Source organism: Echiichthys vipera, assembly GCF_963691815.1.
Source record: "Echiichthys vipera genome assembly, chromosome: X".
NCBI lineage: Eukaryota > Metazoa > Chordata > Actinopteri > Perciformes > Trachinidae > Echiichthys > Echiichthys vipera.
Window position 1 is genome coordinate 40,194,128 of NC_139825.1, and position 6,097 is coordinate 40,200,224.

Genomic DNA, 6,097 nt, shown 5'->3' on the forward strand with positions numbered 1-6,097 from the left:
TTGCGCTCCACATTGATTTTTTACCTGCGTGTAACCTGCTCAAGTGTGATTGGTCCATACATTGGTCAATACTACTCGGACTATAAACGCTCTAGAAAGCAAAGTCATGTCCCATTGCCTACAGTTTCTACATTAATAACTGCTCAATATAAAAGCAAAAAACAACAGAACCTATTATTACTGTTTGATAGCGGAAATGATGCAGTTAATAACCAATTTTACTTGATCATATCGGTTTTATGCAATTTTATCTTCCATTACACTATTATTCAAAGCTAAATACTCATTATTAAATACTAATATATATATATATATATATAGTATAATGCTATTAACGCATTGTTGCATCAGCATAAATCTAATAATTTACTAATTGATTTATTTACTTATTTTGAACATCTAAAAAACTAAACCTATCTATCTATCTATCTATCTATCTATCTATCTATCTATCTATCTATCTATCTATCTATCTATCTATCTATCTATCTATCTATCTATCTATCTATCTATCTATCTATCTATCTATCTATCTATCTATCTATATAAAAAGATAAAGATAAAGCTCTTATACTACATAACCGTACTTCCTCCTTTGCTCCTGTGACAATTGCTATTGATTGATGCTTGCAGACTTTTTTTGGGATGGTCTTAATACATGTATCCATACACTTCTGTTGATCTTTCCATCTTTTAGGTAACTCTATCGGACATCAAATGCAAACTGATTACAATGTTACAAGAGAAGAATGATGACAGTGATACATGGATGTGATATATATATATATATATATATATATATATATATATATATATATATCATACATCTCTACATAATCCAATCACAGGAGTACTTCTACTTTAAAAACGTTTGTACATTTTGCTAATACTACTTAGAAGATTAACAATACAATGTTTTTACAATGTTGTATTTGTAGTTCTACTTCTGTAAAATATCTAAATACTCAGCACTAACTTTTTCCACAATTTATTCAGCAAAAATGTTGCAACCAATATAACATCATACAAACACAATATCATACTTATATGGGCCTGTGTTTTGTGCACATTTGTAAATGGAGATGTTGTATGCTTCGGGTTTATTCTCACAGACAAAGGCTGACTTTTCCATATGAACAGTGTAGTAGACACTGTTACATCCTGCCATCTGCTGTTTGACAATATGTAATGCAGCTGTAAGCAGCACTCATGTTGTGAGTTCATAGAGGCAACAGAGAGCAGTGTTGCTCCGTCTTCCCTCTGCTTTACTTTAGGATGCATCGGTGGTCAACAATGGCTGGACACTTTCTCCAGAGTCTCATCTGCATTTGGTTACTGCATGAGAAAATCTCATAATATGACAACTGGGAGTACATTAAGGCCAGAATATGATGTGATGCAGCTAATAAAACAACCAGACATTTTAAGAACTCAACTCTGTAACCCAGTTTGTGACAAATCCCAGGTTGAGGCATTATATCAATGTCAGCTCATCATGAGTTTAGTATTTAACAGTCGCCAAGTCTGTCATTCTTCAGAAGGATGCCTGGAACCAGTTTCAAGGCATACCAAACTCCTGCCTCTCACTATTCAACTTCTGAGTCTCTCTGCTCCAACAATGCAGTAAGTGTCCGGCAGCTCTCGCTGTGAGAGAGACGAAGCAGATAACCACAGAATGTCACGACTGCCTCTAAGCCACAGAGCACCAGATCGGACTCAACGATAAGACGGAGCCAGATTTCACATCTAAAAAGTCAATTGAATGATGTCAGTGATGTTGTCGCTTAGCTTTTTGTCATGTGATAGGCCATTGTGGAGATAATGTTGTGAAGAATGGTGCAAGGAGATGTCCGATCAGATTCTGTCGGGTCAACCTTTGTTGTGGGTTGTTTTGAATTTCCAAAATGTGGCTCAGCCTCTTGGTTTTAAGCCAGTTTCTGACTCAGAGGCGGAGGTGGCTGGACTTAAAGTGATGCGGTGATGATGCAGATATCATTTTAACGGCCGCTGTGGGGGTTGACTGACCCTGAGTATTTGTGTCTATTCAGAACTGACTCTTCTCATCTGCTCTGCTGCTCCTTGGGAGGAATCAGATAAGCAAAGGGAACAGAGCTCCGTCTATGGGGAGAAATGAAAAGGGGACAACAGAGTTCTCTAAAGCCCAGATGTCATCTGATGCCTGGAATGCCCTGTGATGGTTTTCCAAACTCCATCTCCTCTTTGCCTTGTCCTGACACAAAGCCATGCGAGGGTGAGAAGGTGTCTCCAGACGTGTTCTCATCTCCGCTTTTTACAAAAAATCATCGGGAGTAAATTGAGCTGTTGTCTTTTTGAGATAAACTTTGTGACAGACACATTACATGAAGAGCATTCAGATCTCCAAACAGGGATCTACATGTTTCTATGTAGTGAACATATTTGTGAAGTCATAGTCAAACACAAGAAAAGAACAAATCCAAACAGGAGACTAATGTCATCTACACTCTGATCTGTTTTTATTCATCAATTAATGTAAGCAGAACAACAATGCAAAATGTTTTGCATCATTGCTCCTTCAGGTTTTCTCATTATTTTATAACTTGCAAAAATAAACAAATAGTCTTTCTATTGAATTAAGAGAGAGCACCAATCCCCTAACTGTTAAACATAAACTTAAAGTGAAATTCTGGCATAAAATCATCCAAGGGTCTTTTTCGGCAAATACACTCATCAAATAAGCGTCAAGACATTTTTTTTGTGTAACAACTATTAACAGAGAAATCCGGTACAGTCCCTGACAGCCGAATATGGCTAACACAGATTAGCTCGGGGCAGCACGGTGTACGCATTAAAATGGCTTTTTTAACCACTAATACTGCTCAAGACAACAGCAAACCTCTGCAGTAGCATGAGAAGAGTCTCTACACATTAACCGAAGCACCAATGGGCTCCTTCCTTTTTGATTGCATTTGGTAATTGACTTGAATGGACTTTACTATGAGAGAAGCTGCTACCGGAGCCAGTAGGTCAAAACAGTCTTTTAATAAACTCCAGGTTCACTAACTACGTTGTTGGTGCTTCCGTTAATGTGTAGGGACTCTTATCATGCTACTGCGGAGGTTTGGTGTTATTTTTAGCAGTATTAGTGGTTAAAAAAGCCGTTTTAATGTGTTCACCGTGCTGCCCCGAGCTAATCTATGTTAACCGCTTTACATTACATTAATTACTGTTAGCGACTGTTAGGGTTGGGCACCGAAAAGCGGCTCTAAATAGGAACCGGTTCCTGAACCGTTAAGAAGCGGTTTGAATTTTGATCCTTTTTTTCATTTCTTAAACGTCCGCACTACACTGCACTCAAACGATGAACGTCACTCACTCAACATGGATGGCAGAAAACGCCTCTCGAAAGTCTGGCTTGAAAAAAGATGGAGTAGCACAGTGCAACATATGTGGAAAACTATTAACTGCCAAAAAAGGGTGCACGGCAAACATGGCAAAACACCTTCGCCTGCATGGTATCATAATGAAGGAGGAGTGTACTGTGTTTGAGTTGTTGCGTCGATCTCCTGCTCCAGCCATTTCCTCTACTTCGGACAAGGGGTAAGCTGTCTGAAGAACAAATCCAGGAATACCACAGAAAAGTGACAGCCTATGTGAAGAAAAGACTTCCTCCTCTCTCAGAGATGGAGACGGCTTGCCAAGAAGTATCAGTTTTTAGTTGCAGTTAGGGACCCTCCCTTTTAATTGAATGCCATAGTTGGCTAAATCTATTTTTGGAGGTCTTACGTACATACACAGAAAGACATCAAACGTACAGCTTGTAACATATGTAAAAATGGCTTGTGTGAAGAGTTGTGAAATAAAAAAATTATCTTGTGAAATAAGTTGTGACCTGTTGACCTGCACCTCAAAGAATCGGAATCGAGAATTGTTTAGAACAGGAATCGGAAACGAGAATCGGAATCGGAACTGGAATAGTTAAAATCCAAACGATGCCCAACTCTAGCGACTGTTAGCAACAGTCCGGGTTAATAGTTACACTAAAAAATTGTCTCGATGGCTTATTTGATGAGTTGATTTTACGCCAGGATTTCACTTTAAAAGAACACAAACTTGCAATCATGATTATTAGTATTACCTCATCTCTGGCACTGCCTTTATATACTTCCATTATTTGTATATACCTATATATACATATATATATATATATATATATATATATATATATATATATATATATATATATATGCTACTTTTGTAATGTATTTGTGTATTGTGTTTTATTATTTCATACTGCAGTGCTTGAGGAATCATGTATTGATAACATTAGGCCACTAACTCCCAATAACCTACCCAAGGACAACAGATGAAAATTAGCCAAACCAAAGACTGGCTTTAAAGAGGGCCTCTCGCACTTTTACGTTACCTGACAGCTATTACCATCTGTAACCTCAATGCTAGATCCCCCTAAACCCTACACATTTTAAGGTATCAGCACACGTCAAACAAAGTGCTTGTCAGATAAACTAAAAGCATCTGAACCCCCTCCCAACACAACCTGTCCAACATCAGAAGTTGGGGGAATGCGTCAAACTATTTTTGTATTTTTACAGACAATTCTACAAGCATACCCACAACTGTCTGCATGATGTGAGCCTACAGCTCTCTCTTTTTCATTATTTACATAATTACCTCTCAACTACTACCATGTGTATACAGTTATGTAATCACCTGGATTACTTTTGTTATTAGTAAAATTTCATTAAAATTAATTTGAATCTGAAGCCAGGTTTTAATATATGAGTTCTAAATCAATGTATTGATTTATTTATTAAGGCTGGGCCACACAGTCCGCATGAGCAGCAGCAGCAGCACGGCTCGGCTAAGGAACACCGAGCGATTTGTGGTTTTGCCTGTTTTTTTATGTATGACACGCAAGGTAGCAAAATGCGACATTAAAATGTTCTTTGGACAGTCATATTAATATTATACAAGCGCTTTCACTACAGAGTCAATGGGTATATATGTAAATTAAAAATCCCTCTGGTGTTTTCGTGAACAAAATCTTAACCTTTTCTGTCTAAAATGAAATTAAACATTCTATTATTTATGGCTATTATCATTGGCAAACTCAATGTAGAAAGGCCGGCAGGCAGGCAGGGTAGCCGTCACAAACTGCTAATGCAGGCTATTTTGTCGGATGTTAGGAGAGAGCAAGGAGTGTATTGTGTCGATTGGATTTGGATGCTGGGTGATCAGAGCACATTGTCTGCACATACACTTGTGTAACAACATCCCTTAATGCAGTATCACAAACGCCTTCAAAAACACACTGACCAAAAATGTGTGCCATATCCCCACTGGTGTGATTCATTGCATTTCACCTCTCTTTGTGATGGCAGGACATTAACATAAACTCCATGGCCTTTACATTCTCCTGATGACCCCTAGTTGGGGTCCAAACCTCAAGTTGGAAACCACTCCTATAAAGGATAACAGTGTCTTACATATTCTAGCGTTTCTCTGATATGTTAATTCCATCAAGGTATTACAGTGAATGCTGCATATAAATACCTTTAGTTCGGTATCTACATTGTATGTAGCAACATAAAGATGTCTTATGTCTTAAACCCTTTAGTGATAGATACCGTGCTGACATGAGGTTATCTTCTCACATACTTGTAGTCTATGTACCCTCCTGTGCTCTTCCCCTGTGGCTTTTTCCCCTTCTCTTCATCTCTTTCTAACTGCTATACTTGACCTAGATTGTTGTGGGAGAATGAGTCACTTTCTGATCAGGGGTCAGCTCTATCAAGGCTTTTATGAGATGCAGAAACCCTGATGGGATTGATTGAAGCACACTACTCTGGCCAGTCTGTTCCCTTGGGTGCTGTAAACCAGACTTGCCTTCACATGCTCCTAACACACATCATTTGTGGTTCATTATGGGTTGGAAACAACACTGCTGACTAAGGAATCTTGAAGTCGGATAAAGGGCGATTAATGAAATATTGGTCAATAGATGAACAAAAAATAACAATGCTAGGCCATAATGCCCTCATTAAGGCACACAATGACTGTAATAGACTGGTTTTGGAGTTTAAAGGGGCAAAACAGA